The sequence below is a fragment of the Oncorhynchus clarkii genome, unplaced genomic scaffold (assembly GCF_045791955.1).
Source record: "Oncorhynchus clarkii lewisi isolate Uvic-CL-2024 unplaced genomic scaffold, UVic_Ocla_1.0 unplaced_contig_2111_pilon_pilon, whole genome shotgun sequence".
NCBI lineage: Eukaryota > Metazoa > Chordata > Actinopteri > Salmoniformes > Salmonidae > Oncorhynchus > Oncorhynchus clarkii.
The window spans coordinates 184,922-204,343 of record NW_027260994.1 but is presented as its reverse complement, the minus strand read 5'-3'; the positions used below and the strand labels follow the sequence as shown (position 1 = coordinate 204,343).

Sequence of the window (19,422 nt, the reverse complement as noted above, 5' to 3'; positions counted from 1 at the left end):
TCCCAGTGTGAGCTGGTACATACAGTTGAAGTCGTAAGTTTCCATCCACTTAGGCTGGAGTCATTAAAACCTGTTTGTCAACCCCTCCACACATTTCTTGTTAACAAACTATAGTTTTGGCAGTCGGTTAGGACATCTACTTTGTGCATGACACAAGTAATTTTTCCAACAATTGTTTACAGACCGATTATTTCACTTATAATTCAGTGTATCACAAATCCAGTGGGTCAGAAGTTTACATACACTAAGTTGGCTGTGCCTTTAAACAGTTTGGAAAATTCCCGAAAATGATGTCATGGCTTAGAAGCTTAGAAGCTTCTGATAGGTTAATTGACATCCTTTGAGTCAATTGGAGGTGTACCTGTAGATGTATTTCAAGGCCTACCTTCAAACTCAGTGCCTCTTTGCTTGACTCCATGGGAAAACCAAAGGAAATCAGCCAAGACCTCAGAAAAAAAATGTAGACCTCCACAAATCTGGTTCATCCTTGGGAGCAATTTCCAAACGCCTGAAGGTACCTCGCTCATCTGTAGAAACAATAGTACGCAAGTATAAACACCATGGGACCACGCAGGAGTCATACCGCTCAGGAAGGAGACTCGTTCTGTCTCCTAGAGATGAACGTACTTTGGGTCGAAAAGTGCAAATCCATCCCAGAACAACAGCAAAGGACCTTGTGAAGATGCTGGAGGAAACAGGTACAAAATGGTCTATATCCACAGGCAAACGAGTCCTATATCGAACAGGGGGAGGCTCCCAAGCCGAAGAACACATCCCAACCGTGAAGCACAGCATCATGTTGTGGGGGTGCTTTGCTGCAGGAGGGTTGGTGCAGGTTGCACAAGTAAACCTACTAAATTCATAGTGACAGGTTGCACAAGTAAACAAGGAGCATAGACTATTTCCCTGACCGGGAATCGAACCCGGGCCGCATGAGAGCGGAATCCTAACCACTAGACCACCAGGGAAGGGTCCTACAGTGCAAATTGGTTCCCAGTGTGAGCTGGTACATATGTGCGATAACTTCCATATTCATAGTGACAGGTTGCACAAGTAAACATGTAGCAAAAGAGTAGTTCCCTGACCGGGAATCGAACCCGGGCCGCGGCGGTGAGAGCGCCGAATCCTAACCACTAGACCACCAGGGAAGGGTACTAGAGTGAAAATCGGTTCCCAGTGTGAGCTGGTACATACAGTTGAAGTCGTAAGTTTCCATCCACTTAGGCTGGAGTCATTAAAACCTGTTTGTCAACCCCTCCACACATTTCTTGTTAACAAACTATAGTTTTGGCAGTCGGTTAGGACATCTACTTTGTGCATGACACAAGTAATTTTTCCAACAATTGTTTACAGACCGATTATTTCACTTATAATTCAGTGTATCACAAATCCAGTGGGTCAGAAGTTTACATACACTAAGTTGGCTGTGCCTTTAAACAGTTTGGAAAATTCCCGAAAATGATGTCATGGCTTAGAAGCTTAGAAGCTTCTGATAGGTGAATTGACATCCTTTGAGTCAATTGGAGGTGTACCTGTAGATGTATTTCAAGGCCTACCTTCAAACTCAGTGCCTCTTTGCTTGACTCCATGGGAAAACCAAAGGAAATCAGCCAAGACCTCAGAAAAAAAATGTAGACCTCCACAAATCTGGTTCATCCTTGGGAGCAATTTCCAAACGCCTGAAGGTACCTCGCTCATCTGTAGAAACAATAGTACGCAAGTATAAACACCATGGGACCACGCAGGAGTCATACCGCTCAGGAAGGAGACTCGTTCTGTCTCCTAGAGATGAACGTACTTTGGGTCGAAAAGTGCAAATCCATCCCAGAACAACAGCAAAGGACCTTGTGAAGATGCTGGAGGAAACAGGTACAAAATGGTCTATATCCACAGGCAAACTAGTCCTATATCGAACAGGGGGAGGCTCCCAAGCCGAAGAACACATCCCAACCGTGAAGCACAGCATCATGTTGTGGGGGTGCTTTGCTGCAGGAGGTTGCAGGTTGCACAAGTAAACAAGGAGCATAGACTATTTCCCTGACCGGGCCGCGGCGGTGAGAGCGCCGAATCCTAACCACTAGACCACCAGGGAAGGGTCCTACAGTGCAAATTGGTTCCCAGTGTGAGCTGGTACATATGTGCGATAACTTTCCAAATTCATAGTGACAGGTTGCACAAGTAAACATGTAGCAAAAGAGTAGTTCCCTGACCGGGAATCGAACCCGGGCCGCGGCGGTGAGAGCGCCGAATCCTAACCACTAGACCACCAGGGAAGGGTCCTACAGTGCAAATTGGTTCCCAGTGTGAGCTGGTACATATGTGCGATAACTTTCCATATTCAAAGTGACAGGTTGCACAAGTATACATGTAGCAAAAGAGTAGATCCCTGACCGGGAATCGAACCCGGGCCGCGGCGGTGAGAGCGCCGAATCCTAACCACTAGACCACCAGGGAAGGGTACTAGAGTGAAAATCGGTTCCCAGTGTGAGCTGGTACATTGAAGTCGTAAGTTTCCATCCCCTCCACAGCTCAGGAAGGAGACTCGTTCTGTCTCCTAGAGATGAACGTACTTTGGGTCGAAAAGTGCAAATCCATCCCAGAACAACAGCAAAGGACCTTGTGAAGATGCTGGAGGAAACAGGTACAAAATGGTCTATATCCACAGGCAAACGAGTCCTATATCGAACTGGGGGAGGCTCCCAAGCCGAAGAACACATCCCAACCGTGAAGCACAGCATCATGTTGTGGGGGTGCTTTGCTGCAGGAGGGTCTGGTGCACCACTAGAACACCTGGGAAGGACACTGCAGGGCAAATCAGTTTGCAATTTGAAGTGGTACATATGTGCGACAACCTACTAAATTCATAGTGACAGGTTGCACAAGTAAACAAGGAGCATAGACTATTTCCCTGACCGGGAATCGAACCCGGGCCGCGGCGGTGAGAGCGCCGAATCCTAACCACTAGACCACCAGGGAAGGGTCCTACAGTGCAAATTGGTTCCCAGTGTGAGCTGGTACATATGTGCGATAACTTTCCATATTCATAGTGACAGGTTGCACAAGTAAACATGTAGCAAAAGAGTAGTTCCCTGACCGGGAATCGAACCCGGGCCGCGGCGGTGAGAGCGCCGAATCCTAACCACTAGACCACCAGGGAAGGGTACTAGAGTGAAAATCGGTTCCCAGTGTGAGCTGGTACATACAGTTGAAGTCGTAAGTTTCCATCCACTTAGGCTGGAGTCATTAAAACCTGTTTGTCAACCCCTCCACACATTTCTTGTTAACAAACTATAGTTTTGGCAGTCGGTTAGGACATCTACTTTGTGCATGACACAAGTAATTTTTCCAACAATTGTTTACAGACCGATTATTTCACTTATAATTCAGTGTATCACAAATCCAGTGGGTCAGAAGTTTACATACACTAAGTTGGCTGTGCCTTTAAACAGTTTGGAAAATTCCCGAAAATGATGTCATGGCTTAGAAGCTTAGAAGCTTCTGATAGGTTAATTGACATCCTTTGAGTCAATTGGAGGTGTACCTGTAGATGTATTTCAAGGCCTACCTTCAAACTCAGTGCCTCTTTGCTTGACTCCATGGGAAAACCAAAGGAAATCAGCCAAGACCTCAGAAAAAAAATGTAGACCTCCACAAATCTGGTTCATCCTTGGGAGCAATTTCCAAACGCCTGAAGGTACCTCGCTCATCTGTAGAAACAATAGTACGCAAGTATAAACGCCATGGGACCACGCAGGAGTCATACCGCTCAGGAAGGAGACTCGTTCTGTCTCCTAGAGATGAACGTACTTTGGGTCGAAAAGTGCAAATCCATCCCAGAACAACAGCAAAGGACCTTGTGAAGATGCTGGAGGAAACAGGTACAAAATGGTCTATATCCACAGGCAAACTAGTCCTATATCGAACAGGGGGAGGCTCCCAAGCCGAAGAACACATCCCAACCGTGAAGCACAGCATCATGTTGTGGGGGTGCTTTGCTGCAGGAGGTTGCAGGTTGCACAAGTAAACAAGGAGCATAGACTATTTCCCTGACCGGGCCGCGGCGGTGAGAGCGCCGAATCCTAACCACTAGACCACCAGGGAAGGGTCCTACAGTGCAAATTGGTTCCCAGTGTGAGCTGGTACATATGTGCGATAACTTTCCAAATTCATAGTGACAGGTTGCACAAGTAAACATGTAGCAAAAGAGTAGTTCCCTGACCGGGAATCGAACCCGGGCCGCGGCGGTGAGAGCGCCGAATCCTAACCACTAGACCACCAGGGAAGGGTCCTACAGTGCAAATTGGTTCCCAGTGTGAGCTGGTACATATGTGCGATAACTTTCCATATTCAAAGTGACAGGTTGCACAAGTATACATGTAGCAAAAGAGTAGATCCCTGACCGGGAATCGAACCCGGGCCGCGGCGGTGAGAGCGCCGAATCCTAACCACTAGACCACCAGGGAAGGGTACTAGAGTGAAAATCGGTTCCCAGTGTGAGCTGGTACATACAGTTGAAGTCGTAAGTTTCCATCCCCTCCACAGCTCAGGAAGGAGACTCGTTCTGTCTCCTAGAGATGAACGTACTTTGGGTCGAAAAGTGCAAATCCATCCCAGAACAACAGCAAAGGACCTTGTGAAGATGCTGGAGGAAACAGGTACAAAATGGTCTATATCCACAGGCAAACGAGTCCTATATCGAACTGGGGGAGGCTCCCAAGCCGAAGAACACATCCCAACCGTGAAGCACAGCATCATGTTGTGGGGGTGCTTTGCTGCAGGAGGGTCTGGTGCACCACTAGAACACCTGGGAAGGACACTGCAGGGCAAATCAGTTTGCAATTTGAAGTGGTACATATGTGCGACAACCTACTAAATTCATAGTGACAGGTTGCACAAGTAAACAAGGAGCATAGACTATTTCCCTGACCGGGAATCGAACCCGGGCCGCGGCGGTGAGAGCGCCGAATCCTAACCACTAGACCACCAGGGAAGGGTCCTACAGTGCAAATTGGTTCCCAGTGTGAGCTGGTACATATGTGCGATAACTTTCCATATTCATAGTGACAGGTTGCACAAGTAAACATGTAGCAAAAGAGTAGTTCCCTGACCGGGAATCGAACCCGGGCCGCGGCGGTGAGAGCGCCGAATCCTAACCACTAGACCACCAGGGAAGGGTACTAGAGTGAAAATCGGTTCCCAGTGTGAGCTGGTACATACAGTTGAAGTCGTAAGTTTCCATCCACTTAGGCTGGAGTCATTAAAACCTGTTTGTCAACCCCTCCACACATTTCTTGTTAACAAACTATAGTTTTGGCAGTCGGTTAGGACATCTACTTTGTGCATGACACAAGTAATTTTTCCAACAATTGTTTACAGACCGATTATTTCACTTATAATTCAGTGTATCACAAATCCAGTGGGTCAGAAGTTTACATACACTAAGTTGGCTGTGCCTTTAAACAGTTTGGAAAATTCCCGAAAATGATGTCATGGCTTAGAAGCTTAGAAGCTTCTGATAGGTTAATTGACATCCTTTGAGTCAATTGGAGGTGTACCTGTAGATGTATTTCAAGGCCTACCTTCAAACTCAGTGCCTCTTTGCTTGACTCCATGGGAAAACCAAAGGAAATCAGCCAAGACCTCAGAAAAAAAATGTAGACCTCCACAAATCTGGTTCATCCTTGGGAGCAATTTCCAAACGCCTGAAGGTACCTCGCTCATCTGTAGAAACAATAGTACGCAAGTATAAACACCATGGGACCACGCAGGAGTCATACCGCTCAGGAAGGAGACTCGTTCTGTCTCCTAGAGATGAACGTACTTTGGGTCGAAAAGTGCAAATCCATCCCAGAACAACAGCAAAGGACCTTGTGAAGATGCTGGAGGAAACAGGTACAAAATGGTCTATATCCACAGGCAAACGAGTCCTATATCGAACAGGGGGAGGCTCCCAAGCCGAAGAACACATCCCAACCGTGAAGCACAGCATCATGTTGTGGGGGTGCTTTGCTGCAGGAGGGTCTGGTGCACCACTAGAACACCTGGGAAGGACACTGCAGGGCAAATCAGTTTGCAATTTGAAGTGGTACATATGTGCGACAACCTACTAAATTCATAGTGACAGGTTGCACAAGTAAACAAGGAGCATAGACTATTTCCCTGACCGGGAATCGAACCCGGGCCGCGGCGGTGAGAGCGCCGAATCCTAACCACTAGACCACCAGGGAAGGGTCCTACAGTGCAAATTGGTTCCCAGTGTGAGCTGGTACATATGTGCGATAACTTTCCATATTCATAGTGACAGGTTGCACAAGTAAACATGTAGCAAAAGAGTAGTTCCCTGACCGGGAATCGAACCCGGGCCGCGGCGGTGAGAGCGCCGAATCCTAACCACTAGACCACCAGGGAAGGGTACTAGAGTGAAAATCGGTTCCCAGTGTGAGCTGGTACATACAGTTGAAGTCGTAAGTTTCCATCCACTTAGGCTGGAGTCATTAAAACCTGTTTGTCAACCCCTCCACACATTTCTTGTTAACAAACTATAGTTTTGGCAGTCGGTTAGGACATCTACTTTGTGCATGACACAAGTAATTTTTCCAACAATTGTTTACAGACCGATTATTTCACTTATAATTCAGTGTATCACAAATCCAGTGGGTCAGAAGTTTACATACACTAAGTTGGCTGTGCCTTTAAACAGTTTGGAAAATTCCCGAAAATGATGTCATGGCTTAGAAGCTTAGAAGCTTCTGATAGGTGAATTGACATCCTTTGAGTCAATTGGAGGTGTACCTGTAGATGTATTTCAAGGCCTACCTTCAAACTCAGTGCCTCTTTGCTTGACTCCATGGGAAAACCAAAGGAAATCAGCCAAGACCTCAGAAAAAAAATGTAGACCTCCACAAATCTGGTTCATCCTTGGGAGCAATTTCCAAACGCCTGAAGGTACCTCGCTCATCTGTAGAAACAATAGTACGCAAGTATAAACACCATGGGACCACGCAGGAGTCATACCGCTCAGGAAGGAGACTCGTTCTGTCTCCTAGAGATGAACGTACTTTGGGTCGAAAAGTGCAAATCCATCCCAGAACAACAGCAAAGGACCTTGTGAAGATGCTGGAGGAAACAGGTACAAAATGGTCTATATCCACAGGCAAACGAGTCCTATATCGAACACAGGCTCCCAAGCCGAAGAACACATCCCAACCGTGAAGCACAGCATCATGTTGTGGGGGTGCTTTGCTGCAGGAGGGTCTGGTGCACCACTAGAACACCTGGGAAGGACACTGCAGGGCAAATCAGTTTGCAATTTGAAGTGGTACATATGTGCGACAACCTACTAAATTCATAGTGACAGGTTGCACAAGTAAACAAGGAGCATAGACTATTTCCCTGACCGGGAATCGAACCCGGGCCGCGGCGGTGAGAGCGCCGAATCCTAACCACTAGACCACCAGGGAAGGGTCCTACAGTGCAAATTGGTTCCCAGTGTGAGCTGGTACATATGTGCGATAACCTTCCATATTCATAGTGACAGGTTGCACAAGTAAACATGTAGCAAAAGAGTAGTTCCCTGACCGGGAATCGAACCCGGGCCGCGGCGGTGAGAGCGCCGAATCCTAACCACTAGACCACCAGGGAAGGGTACTAGAGTGAAAATCGGTTCCCAGTGTGAGCTGGTACATACAGTTGAAGTCGTAAGTTTCCATCCACTTAGGCTGGAGTCATTAAAACCTGTTTGTCAACCCCTCCACACATTTCTTGTTAACAAACTATAGTTTTGGCAGTCGGTTAGGACATCTACTTTGTGCATGACACAAGTAATTTTTCCAACAATTGTTTACAGACCGATTATTTCACTTATAATTCAGTGTATCACAAATCCAGTGGGTCAGAAGTTTACATACACTAAGTTGGCTGTGCCTTTAAACAGTTTGGAAAATTCCCGAAAATGATGTCATGGCTTAGAAGCTTAGAAGCTTCTGATAGGTTAATTGACATCCTTTGAGTCAATTGGAGGTGTACCTGTAGATGTATTTCAAGGCCTACCTTCAAACTCAGTGCCTCTTTGCTTGACTCCATGGGAAAACCAAAGGAAATCAGCCAAGACCTCAGAAAAAAAATGTAGACCTCCACAAATCTGGTTCATCCTTGGGAGCAATTTCCAAACGCCTGAAGGTACCTCGCTCATCTGTAGAAACAATAGTACGCAAGTATAAACACCATGGGACCACGCAGGAGTCATACCGCTCAGGAAGGAGACTCGTTCTGTCTCCTAGAGATGAACGTACTTTGGGTCGAAAAGTGCAAATCCATCCCAGAACAACAGCAAAGGACCTTGTGAAGATGCTGGAGGAAACAGGTACAAAATGGTCTATATCCACAGGCAAACGAGTCCTATATCGAACTGGGGGAGGCTCCCAAGCCGAAGAACACATCCCAACCGTGAAGCACAGCATCATGTTGTGGGGGTGCTTTGCTGCAGGAGGGTCTGGTGCACCACTAGAACACCTGGGAAGGACACTGCAGGGCAAATCAGTTTGCAATTTGAAGTGGTACATATGTGCGACAACCTACTAAATTCATAGTGACAGGTTGCACAAGTAAACAAGGAGCATAGACTATTTCCCTGACCGGGAATCGAACCCGGGCCGCGGCGGTGAGAGCGCCGAATCCTAACCACTAGACCACCAGGGAAGGGTCCTACAGTGCAAATTGGTTCCCAGTGTGAGCTGGTACATATGTGCGATAACCTTCCATATTCATAGTGACAGGTTGCACAAGTAAACATGTAGCAAAAGAGTAGTTCCCTGACCGGGAATCGAACCCGGGCCGCGGCGGTGAGAGCGCCGAATCCTAACCACTAGACCACCAGGGAAGGGTACTAGAGTGAAAATCGGTTCCCAGTGTGAGCTGGTACATACAGTTGAAGTCGTAAGTTTCCATCCACTTAGGCTGGAGTCATTAAAACCTGTTTGTCAACCCCTCCACACATTTCTTGTTAACAAACTATAGTTTTGGCAGTCGGTTAGGACATCTACTTTGTGCATGACACAAGTAATTTTTCCAACAATTGTTTACAGACCGATTATTTCACTTATAATTCAGTGTATCACAAATCCAGTGGGTCAGAAGTTTACATACACTAAGTTGGCTGTGCCTTTAAACAGTTTGGAAAATTCCCGAAAATGATGTCATGGCTTAGAAGCTTAGAAGCTTCTGATAGGTTAATTGACATCCTTTGAGTCAATTGGAGGTGTACCTGTAGATGTATTTCAAGGCCTACCTTCAAACTCAGTGCCTCTTTGCTTGACTCCATGGGAAAACCAAAGGAAATCAGCCAAGACCTCAGAAAAAAAATGTAGACCTCCACAAATCTGGTTCATCCTTGGGAGCAATTTCCAAACGCCTGAAGGTACCTCGCTCATCTGTAGAAACAATAGTACGCAAGTATAAACACCATGGGACCACGCAGGAGTCATACCGCTCAGGAAGGAGACTCGTTCTGTCTCCTAGAGATGAACGTACTTTGGGTCGAAAAGTGCAAATCCATCCCAGAACAACAGCAAAGGACCTTGTGAAGATGCTGGAGGAAACAGGTACAAAATGGTCTATATCCACAGGCAAACGAGTCCTATATCGAACTGGGGGAGGCTCCCAAGCCGAAGAACACATCCCAACCGTGAAGCACAGCATCATGTTGTGGGGGTGCTTTGCTGCAGGAGGGTCTGGTGCACCACTAGAACACCTGGGAAGGACACTGCAGGGCAAATCAGTTTGCAATTTGAAGTGGTACATATGTGCGACAACCTACTAAATTCATAGTGACAGGTTGCACAAGTAAACAAGGAGCATAGACTATTTCCCTGACCGGGAATCGAACCCGGGCCGCAGCGGTGAGAGCGCCGAATCCTAACCACTAGACCACCAGGGAAGGGTCCTACAGTGCAAATTGGTTCCCAGTGTGAGCTGGTACATATGTGCGATAACCTTCCATATTCATAGTGACAGGTTGCACAAGTAAACATGTAGCAAAAGAGTAGTTCCCTGACCGGGAATCGAACCCGGGCCGCGGCGGTGAGAGCGCCGAATCCTAACCACTAGACCACCAGGGAAGGGTACTAGAGTGAAAATCGGTTCCCAGTGTGAGCTGGTACATACAGTTGAAGTCGTAAGTTTCCATCCACTTAGGCTGGAGTCATTAAAACCTGTTTGTCAACCCCTCCACACATTTCTTGTTAACAAACTATAGTTTTGGCAGTCGGTTAGGACATCTACTTTGTGCATGACACAAGTAATTTTTCCAACAATTGTTTACAGACCGATTATTTCACTTATAATTCAGTGTATCACAAATCCAGTGGGTCAGAAGTTTACATACACTAAGTTGGCTGTGCCTTTAAACAGTTTGGAAAATTCCCGAAAATGATGTCATGGCTTAGAAGCTTAGAAGCTTCTGATAGGTTAATTGACATCCTTTGAGTCAATTGGAGGTGTACCTGTAGATGTATTTCAAGGCCTACCTTCAAACTCAGTGCCTCTTTGCTTGACTCCATGGGAAAACCAAAGGAAATCAGCCAAGACCTCAGAAAAAAAATGTAGACCTCCACAAATCTGGTTCATCCTTGGGAGCAATTTCCAAACGCCTGAAGGTACCTCGCTCATCTGTAGAAACAATAGTACGCAAGTATAAACACCATGGGACCACGCAGGAGTCATACCGCTCAGGAAGGAGACTCGTTCTGTCTCCTAGAGATGAACGTACTTTGGGTCGAAAAGTGCAAATCCATCCCAGAACAACAGCAAAGGACCTTGTGAAGATGCTGGAGGAAACAGGTACAAAATGGTCTATATCCACAGGCAAACGAGTCCTATATCGAACTGGGGGAGGCTCCCAAGCCGAAGAACACATCCCAACCGTGAAGCACAGCATCATGTTGTGGGGGTGCTTTGCTGCAGGAGGGTCTGGTGCACCACTAGAACACCTGGGAAGGACACTGCAGGGCAAATCAGTTTGCAATTTGAAGTGGTACATATGTGCGACAACCTACTAAATTCATAGTGACAGGTTGCACAAGTAAACAAGGAGCATAGACTATTTCCCTGACCGGGAATCGAACCCGGGCCGCAGCGGTGAGAGCGCCGAATCCTAACCACTAGACCACCAGGGAAGGGTCCTACAGTGCAAATTGGTTCCCAGTGTGAGCTGGTACATATGTGCGATAACCTTCCATATTCATAGTGACAGGTTGCACAAGTAAACATGTAGCAAAAGAGTAGTTCCCTGACCGGGAATCGAACCCGGGCCGCGGCGGTGAGAGCGCCGAATCCTAACCACTAGACCACCAGGGAAGGGTACTAGAGTGAAAATCGGTTCCCAGTGTGAGCTGGTACATACAGTTGAAGTCGTAAGTTTCCATCCACTTAGGCTGGAGTCATTAAAACCTGTTTGTCAACCCCTCCACACATTTCTTGTTAACAAACTATAGTTTTGGCAGTCGGTTAGGACATCTACTTTGTGCATGACACAAGTAATTTTTCCAACAATTGTTTACAGACCGATTATTTCACTTATAATTCAGTGTATCACAAATCCAGTGGGTCAGAAGTTTACATACACTAAGTTGGCTGTGCCTTTAAACAGTTTGGAAAATTCCCGAAAATGATGTCATGGCTTAGAAGCTTAGAAGCTTCTGATAGGTTAATTGACATCCTTTGAGTCAATTGGAGGTGTACCTGTAGATGTATTTCAAGGCCTACCTTCAAACTCAGTGCCTCTTTGCTTGACTCCATGGGAAAACCAAAGGAAATCAGCCAAGACCTCAGAAAAAAAATGTAGACCTCCACAAATCTGGTTCATCCTTGGGAGCAATTTCCAAACGCCTGAAGGTACCTCGCTCATCTGTAGAAACAATAGTACGCAAGTATAAACACCATGGGACCACGCAGGAGTCATACCGCTCAGGAAGGAGACTCGTTCTGTCTCCTAGAGATGAACGTACTTTGGGTCGAAAAGTGCAAATCCATCCCAGAACAACAGCAAAGGACCTTGTGAAGATGCTGGAGGAAACAGGTACAAAATGGTCTATATCCACAGGCAAACGAGTCCTATATCGAACAGGGGGAGGCTCCCAAGCCGAAGAACACATCCCAACCGTGAAGCACAGCATCATGTTGTGGGGGTGCTTTGCTGCAGGAGGGTCTGGTGCACCACTAGAACACCTGGGAAGGACACTGCAGGGCAAATCAGTTTGCAATTTGAAGTGGTACATATGTGCGACAACCTACTAAATTCATAGTGACAGGTTGCACAAGTAAACAAGGAGCATAGACTATTTCCCTGACCGGGAATCGAACCCGGGCCGCAGCGGTGAGAGCGCCGAATCCTAACCACTAGACCACCAGGGAAGGGTCCTACAGTGCAAATTGGTTCCCAGTGTGAGCTGGTACATATGTGCGATAACCTTCCATATTCATAGTGACAGGTTGCACAAGTAAACATGTAGCAAAAGAGTAGTTCCCTGACCGGGAATCGAACCCGGGCCGCGGCGGTGAGAGCGCCGAATCCTAACCACTAGACCACCAGGGAAGGGTACTAGAGTGAAAATCGGTTCCCAGTGTGAGCTGGTACATACAGTTGAAGTCGTAAGTTTCCATCCACTTAGGCTGGAGTCATTAAAACCTGTTTGTCAACCCCTCCACACATTTCTTGTTAACAAACTATAGTTTTGGCAGTCGGTTAGGACATCTACTTTGTGCATGACACAAGTAATTTTTCCAACAATTGTTTACAGACCGATTATTTCACTTATAATTCAGTGTATCACAAATCCAGTGGGTCAGAAGTTTACATACACTAAGTTGGCTGTGCCTTTAAACAGTTTGGAAAATTCCCGAAAATGATGTCATGGCTTAGAAGCTTAGAAGCTTCTGATAGGTTAATTGACATCCTTTGAGTCAATTGGAGGTGTACCTGTAGATGTATTTCAAGGCCTACCTTCAAACTCAGTGCCTCTTTGCTTGACTCCATGGGAAAACCAAAGGAAATCAGCCAAGACCTCAGAAAAAAAATGTAGACCTCCACAAATCTGGTTCATCCTTGGGAGCAATTTCCAAACGCCTGAAGGTACCTCGCTCATCTGTAGAAACAATAGTACGCAAGTATAAACACCATGGGACCACGCAGGAGTCATACCGCTCAGGAAGGAGACTCGTTCTGTCTCCTAGAGATGAACGTACTTTGGGTCGAAAAGTGCAAATCCATCCCAGAACAACAGCAAAGGACCTTGTGAAGATGCTGGAGGAAACAGGTACAAAATGGTCTATATCCACAGGCAAACGAGTCCTATATCGAACTGGGGGAGGCTCCCAAGCCGAAGAACACATCCCAACCGTGAAGCACAGCATCATGTTGTGGGGGTGCTTTGCTGCAGGAGGGTCTGGTGCACCACTAGAACACCTGGGAAGGACACTGCAGGGCAAATCAGTTTGCAATTTGAAGTGGTACATATGTGCGACAACCTACTAAATTCATAGTGACAGGTTGCACAAGTAAACAAGGAGCATAGACTATTTCCCTGACCGGGAATCGAACCCGGGCCGCAGCGGTGAGAGCGCCGAATCCTAACCACTAGACCACCAGGGAAGGGTCCTACAGTGCAAATTGGTTCCCAGTGTGAGCTGGTACATATGTGCGATAACCTTCCATATTCATAGTGACAGGTTGCACAAGTAAACATGTAGCAAAAGAGTAGTTCCCTGACCGGGAATCGAACCCGGGCCGCGGCGGTGAGAGCGCCGAATCCTAACCACTAGACCACCAGGGAAGGGTACTAGAGTGAAAATCGGTTCCCAGTGTGAGCTGGTACATACAGTTGAAGTCGTAAGTTTCCATCCACTTAGGCTGGAGTCATTAAAACCTGTTTGTCAACCCCTCCACACATTTCTTGTTAACAAACTATAGTTTTGGCAGTCGGTTAGGACATCTACTTTGTGCATGACACAAGTAATTTTTCCAACAATTGTTTACAGACCGATTATTTCACTTATAATTCAGTGTATCACAAATCCAGTGGGTCAGAAGTTTACATACACTAAGTTGGCTGTGCCTTTAAACAGTTTGGAAAATTCCCGAAAATGATGTCATGGCTTAGAAGCTTAGAAGCTTCTGATAGGTGAATTGACATCCTTTGAGTCAATTGGAGGTGTACCTGTAGATGTATTTCAAGGCCTACCTTCAAACTCAGTGCCTCTTTGCTTGACTCCATGGGAAAACCAAAGGAAATCAGCCAAGACCTCAGAAAAAAAATGTAGACCTCCACAAATCTGGTTCATCCTTGGGAGCAATTTCCAAACGCCTGAAGGTACCTCGCTCATCTGTAGAAACAATAGTACGCAAGTATAAACACCATGGGACCACGCAGGAGTCATACCGCTCAGGAAGGAGACTCGTTCTGTCTCCTAGAGATGAACGTACTTTGGGTCGAAAAGTGCAAATCCATCCCAGAACAACAGCAAAGGACCTTGTGAAGATGCTGGAGGAAACAGGTACAAAATGGTCTATATCCACAGGCAAACGAGTCCTATATCGAACAGGGGGAGGCTCCCAAGCCGAAGAACACATCCCAACCGTGAAGCACAGCATCATGTTGTGGGGGTGCTTTGCTGCAGGAGGGTCTGGTGCACCACTAGAACACCTGGGAAGGACACTGCAGGGCAAATCAGTTTGCAATTTGAAGTGGTACATATGTGCGACAACCTACTAAATTCATAGTGACAGGTTGCACAAGTAAACATGACTAGCAATCGAAGAGCGGTAGAGCGCCGAATTCCCTGACCGGGAATCGAAATTGGTTCCCAGTGGCCGTGCGGCGGTGAGAGCGCCGACCGGGATCCTGAACCACCTAACCACTAGACCACCAGGGAAGGGTACTAGAGTGAAAATCGGTTCCCAGTGTGAGCTGGTACATACAGTTGAAGTCGTAAGTTTCCATCCACTTAGGCTGGAGTCATTAAAACCTGTTTGTCAACCCCTCCACACATTTCTTGTTAACAAACTATAGTTTTGGCAGTCGGTTAGGACATCTACTTTGTGCATGACACAAGTAATTTTTCCAACAATTGTTTACAGACCGATTATTTCACTTATAATTCAGTGTATCACAAATCCAGTGGGTCAGAAGTTTACATACACTAAGTTGGCTGTGCCTTTAAACAGTTTGGAAAATTCCCGAAAATGATGTCATGGCTTAGAAGCTTAGAAGCTTCTGATAGGTTAATTGACATCCTTTGAGTCAATTGGAGGTGTACCTGTAGATGTATTTCAAGGCCTACCTTCAAACTCAGTGCCTCTTTGCTTGACTCCATGGGAAAACCAAAGGAAATCAGCCAAGACCTCAGAAAAAAAATGTAGACCTCCACAAATCTGGTTCATCCTTGGGAGCAATTTCCAAACGCCTGAAGGTACCTCGCTCATCTGTAGAAACAATAGTACGCAAGTATAAACACCATGGGACCACGCAGGAGTCATACCGCTCAGGAAGGAGACTCGTTCTGTCTCCTAGAGATGAACGTACTTTGGGTCGAAAAGTGCAAATCCATCCCAGAACAACAGCAAAGGACCTTGTGAAGATGCTGGAGGAAACAGGTACAAAATGGTCTATATCCACAGGCAAACGAGTCCTATATCGAACAGGGGGAGGCTCCCAAGCCGAAGAACACATCCCAACCGTGAAGCACAGCATCATGTTGTGGGGGTGCTTTGCTGCAGGAGGGTCTGGTGCACCACTAGAACACCTGGGAAGGACACTGCAGGGCAAATCAGTTTGCAATTTGAAGTGGTACATATGTGCGACAACCTACTAAATTCATAGTGACAGGTTGCACAAGTAAACAAGGAGCATAGACTATTTCCCTGACCGGGAATCGAACCCGGGCCGCAGCGGTGAGAGCGCCGAATCCTAACCACTAGACCACCAGGGAAGGGTCCTACAGTGCAAATTGGTTCCCAGTGTGAGCTGGTACATATGTGCGATAACCTTCCATATTCATAGTGACAGGTTGCACAAGTAAACATGTAGCAAAAGAGTAGTTCCCTGACCGGGAATCGAACCCGGGCCGCGGCGGTGAGAGCGCCGAATCCTAACCACTAGACCACCAGGGAAGGGTACTAGAGTGAAAATCGGTTCCCAGTGTGAGCTGGTACATACAGTTGAAGTCGTAAGTTTCCATCCACTTAGGCTGGAGTCATTAAAACCTGTTTGTCAACCCCTCCACACATTTCTTGTTAACAAACTATAGTTTTGGCAGTCGGTTAGGACATCTACTTTGTGCATGACACAAGTAATTTTTCCAACAATTGTTTACAGACCGATTATTTCACTTATAATTCAGTGTATCACAAATCCAGTGGGTCAGAAGTTTACATACACTAAGTTGGCTGTGCCTTTAAACAGTTTGGAAAATTCCCGAAAATGATGTCATGGCTTAGAAGCTTAGAAGCTTCTGATAGGTGAATTGACATCCTTTGAGTCAATTGGAGGTGTACCTGTAGATGTATTTCAAGGCCTACCTTCAAACTCAGTGCCTCTTTGCTTGACTCCATGGGAAAACCAAAGGAAATCAGCCAAGACCTCAGAAAAAAAATGTAGACCTCCACAAATCTGGTTCATCCTTGGGAGCAATTTCCAAACGCCTGAAGGTACCTCGCTCATCTGTAGAAACAATAGTACGCAAGTATAAACACCATGGGACCACGCAGGAGTCATACCGCTCAGGAAGGAGACTCGTTCTGTCTCCTAGAGATGAACGTACTTTGGGTCGAAAAGTGCAAATCCATCCCAGAACAACAGCAAAGGACCTTGTGAAGATGCTGGAGGAAACAGGTACAAAATGGTCTATATCCACAGGCAAACGAGTCCTATATCGAACAGGGGGAGGCTCCCAAGCCGAAGAACACATCCCAACCGTGAAGCACAGCATCATGTTGTGGGGGTGCTTTGCTGCAGGAGGGTCTGGTGCACCACTAGAACACCTGGGAAGGACACTGCAGGGCAAATCAGTTTGCAATTTGAAGTGGTACATATGTGCGACAACCTACTAAATTCATAGTGACAGGTTGCACAAGTAAACAAGGAGCATAGACTATTTCCCTGACCGGGAATCGAACCCGGGCCGCAGCGGTGAGAGCGCCGAATCCTAACCACTAGACCACCAGGGAAGGGTCCTACAGTGCAAATTGGTTCCCAGTGTGAGCTGGTACATATGTGCGATAACCTTCCATATTCATAGTGACAGGTTGCACAAGTAAACATGTAGCAAAAGAGTAGTTCCCTGACCGGGAATCGAACCCGGGCCGCGGCGGTGAGAGCGCCGAATCCTAACCACTAGACCACCAGGGAAGGGTACTAGAGTGAAAATCGGTTCCCAGTGTGAGCTGGTACATACAGTTGAAGTCGTAAGTTTCCATCCACTTAGGCTGGAGTCATTAAAACCTGTTTGTCAACCCCTCCACACATTTCTTGTTAACAAACTATAGTTTTGGCAGTCGGTTAGGACATCTACTTTGTGCATGACACAAGTAATTTTTCCAACAATTGTTTACAGACCGATTATTTCACTTATAATTCAGTGTATCACAAATCCAGTGGGTCAGAAGTTTACATACACTAAGTTGGCTGTGCCTTTAAACAGTTTGGAAAATTCCCGAAAATGATGTCATGGCTTAGAAGCTTAGAAGCTTCTGATAGGTTAATTGACATCCTTTGAGTCAATTGGAGGTGTACCTGTAGATGTATTTCAAGGCCTACCTTCAAACTCAGTGCCTCTTTGCTTGACTCCATGGGAAAACCAAAGGAAATCAGCCAAGACCTCAGAAAAAAAATGTAGACCTCCACAAATCTGGTTCATCCTTGGGAGCAATTTCCAAACGCCTGAAGGTACCTCGCTCATCTGTAGAAACAATAGTACGCAAGTATAAACACCATGGGACCACGCAGGAGTCATACCGCTCAGGAAGGAGACTCGTTCTGTCTCCTAGAGATGAACGTACTTTGGGTCGAAAAGTGCAAATCCATCCCAGAACAACAGCAAAGGACCTTGTGAAGATGCTGGAGGAAACAGGTACAAAATGGTCTATATCCACAGGCAAACGAGTCCTATATCGAACACAGCAAGCCGAAGAACACATCCCAACCGTGAAGCACAGCATCATGTTGTGGGGGTGCTTTGCTGCAGGAGGGTCTGGTGCACCACTAGAACACCTGGGAAGGACACTGCAGGGCAAATCAGTTTGCAATTTGAAGTGGTAAATATGTGCGACAACCTACTAAATTCATAGTGACAGGTTGCACAAGTAAACAAGGAGCATAGACTATTTCCCTGACCGGGCCGAGGCGGTGAGAGCACCGAATCCTAACCACTAGACCACCAGGGAAGGGTCCTACAGTGCAAATTGGTTCCCAGTGTGAGCTGGTACATATGTGCGATAACTTTCCATATTCATAGTGACAGGTTGCACAAGTAAACATGTAGCAAAAGAGTAGTTCCCTGACCGGGAATCGAACCCGGGCCGCGGCGGTGAGAGCGCCGAATCCTAACCACTAGACCACCAGGGAAGGGTACTAGAGTGAAAATTGGTTCCCAGTGTGAGCTGGTACATATGTGCGATAACCTTCCATATTCATAGTGACAGGTTGCACAAGTAAACATGTAGCAAAAGAGTAGTTCCCTGACCGGAAATCGAACCCGGGCCGCAGCGGTGAGAGCGCCGAATCCTAACCACTAGACCACCAGGGAAGGGTACTACAGTGCAAATTGGTTCCCAGTGTGAGCTGGTACATATGTGCGATAACCTTCCATATTCATAGTGACAGGTTGCACAAGTAAACATGTAGCAAAAGAGTAGTTCCCTGACCGGGAATCGAACCCGGGCCGCGGCGGTGAGAGCGCCGAATCCTAACCACTAGACCACCAGGGAAGGGTACTAGAGTGAAAATCGGTTCCCAGTGTGAGCTGGTACATACAGTTGAAGTCGTAAGTTTCCATCCACTTAGGCTGGAGTCATTAAAACCTGTTTGTCAACCCCTCCACACATTTCTTGTTAACAAACTATAGTTTTGGCAGTCGGTTAGGACATCTACTTTGTGCATGACACAAGTAATTTTTCCAACAATTGTTTACAGACCGATTATTTCACTTATAATTCAGTGTATCACAAATCCAGTGGGTCAGAAGTTTACATACACTAAGTTGGCTGTGCCTTTAAACAGTTTGGAAAATTCCCGAAAATGATGTCATGGCTTAGAAGCTTAGAAGCTTCTGATAGGTGAATTGACATCCTTTGAGTCAATTGGAGGTGTACCTGTAGATGTATTTCAAGGCCTACCTTCAAACTCAGTGCCTCTTTGCTTGACTCCATGGGAA

The 19,422-nt window shown here is 46.5% G+C and overlaps 1 protein-coding gene and 21 non-coding genes across 22 annotated transcripts in view; all 22 read right to left on the bottom strand.

The window, feature by feature from the left end:
* Positions 1-19,422, bottom strand: part of LOC139402971 (uncharacterized) — a 99,819-nt gene that overhangs the window by 53,043 nt on the left and 27,354 nt on the right. The window lies entirely within an intron of this gene.
* trnae-cuc (transfer RNA glutamic acid (anticodon CUC)) lies at positions 1,077-1,148 on the bottom strand. Its single transcript has one exon. It is a non-coding gene; the product is annotated as a tRNA-Glu (tRNA).
* Positions 2,202-2,273, bottom strand: trnae-cuc (transfer RNA glutamic acid (anticodon CUC)). Its single transcript has one exon. It is a non-coding gene; the product is annotated as a tRNA-Glu (tRNA).
* trnae-cuc (transfer RNA glutamic acid (anticodon CUC)) lies at positions 2,905-2,976 on the bottom strand. The gene has a single exon. It is a non-coding gene; the product is annotated as a tRNA-Glu (tRNA).
* On the bottom strand, positions 3,086-3,157 carry trnae-cuc (transfer RNA glutamic acid (anticodon CUC)). The gene has a single exon. It is a non-coding gene; the product is annotated as a tRNA-Glu (tRNA).
* trnae-cuc (transfer RNA glutamic acid (anticodon CUC)) lies at positions 4,211-4,282 on the bottom strand. Its single transcript has one exon. It is a non-coding gene; the product is annotated as a tRNA-Glu (tRNA).
* trnae-cuc (transfer RNA glutamic acid (anticodon CUC)) lies at positions 4,919-4,990 on the bottom strand. The gene has a single exon. It is a non-coding gene; the product is annotated as a tRNA-Glu (tRNA).
* On the bottom strand, positions 5,100-5,171 carry trnae-cuc (transfer RNA glutamic acid (anticodon CUC)). The gene has a single exon. It is a non-coding gene; the product is annotated as a tRNA-Glu (tRNA).
* On the bottom strand, positions 6,156-6,227 carry trnae-cuc (transfer RNA glutamic acid (anticodon CUC)). Its single transcript has one exon. It is a non-coding gene; the product is annotated as a tRNA-Glu (tRNA).
* Positions 6,337-6,408, bottom strand: trnae-cuc (transfer RNA glutamic acid (anticodon CUC)). The gene has a single exon. It is a non-coding gene; the product is annotated as a tRNA-Glu (tRNA).
* Positions 7,389-7,460, bottom strand: trnae-cuc (transfer RNA glutamic acid (anticodon CUC)). The gene has a single exon. It is a non-coding gene; the product is annotated as a tRNA-Glu (tRNA).
* trnae-cuc (transfer RNA glutamic acid (anticodon CUC)) lies at positions 7,570-7,641 on the bottom strand. Its single transcript has one exon. It is a non-coding gene; the product is annotated as a tRNA-Glu (tRNA).
* Positions 8,626-8,697, bottom strand: trnae-cuc (transfer RNA glutamic acid (anticodon CUC)). Its single transcript has one exon. It is a non-coding gene; the product is annotated as a tRNA-Glu (tRNA).
* Positions 8,807-8,878, bottom strand: trnae-cuc (transfer RNA glutamic acid (anticodon CUC)). Its single transcript has one exon. It is a non-coding gene; the product is annotated as a tRNA-Glu (tRNA).
* trnae-cuc (transfer RNA glutamic acid (anticodon CUC)) lies at positions 10,044-10,115 on the bottom strand. Its single transcript has one exon. It is a non-coding gene; the product is annotated as a tRNA-Glu (tRNA).
* Positions 11,281-11,352, bottom strand: trnae-cuc (transfer RNA glutamic acid (anticodon CUC)). Its single transcript has one exon. It is a non-coding gene; the product is annotated as a tRNA-Glu (tRNA).
* On the bottom strand, positions 12,518-12,589 carry trnae-cuc (transfer RNA glutamic acid (anticodon CUC)). Its single transcript has one exon. It is a non-coding gene; the product is annotated as a tRNA-Glu (tRNA).
* Positions 13,755-13,826, bottom strand: trnae-cuc (transfer RNA glutamic acid (anticodon CUC)). The gene has a single exon. It is a non-coding gene; the product is annotated as a tRNA-Glu (tRNA).
* trnae-cuc (transfer RNA glutamic acid (anticodon CUC)) lies at positions 16,091-16,162 on the bottom strand. Its single transcript has one exon. It is a non-coding gene; the product is annotated as a tRNA-Glu (tRNA).
* trnae-cuc (transfer RNA glutamic acid (anticodon CUC)) lies at positions 17,328-17,399 on the bottom strand. Its single transcript has one exon. It is a non-coding gene; the product is annotated as a tRNA-Glu (tRNA).
* trnae-cuc (transfer RNA glutamic acid (anticodon CUC)) lies at positions 18,543-18,614 on the bottom strand. The gene has a single exon. It is a non-coding gene; the product is annotated as a tRNA-Glu (tRNA).
* On the bottom strand, positions 18,905-18,976 carry trnae-cuc (transfer RNA glutamic acid (anticodon CUC)). The gene has a single exon. It is a non-coding gene; the product is annotated as a tRNA-Glu (tRNA).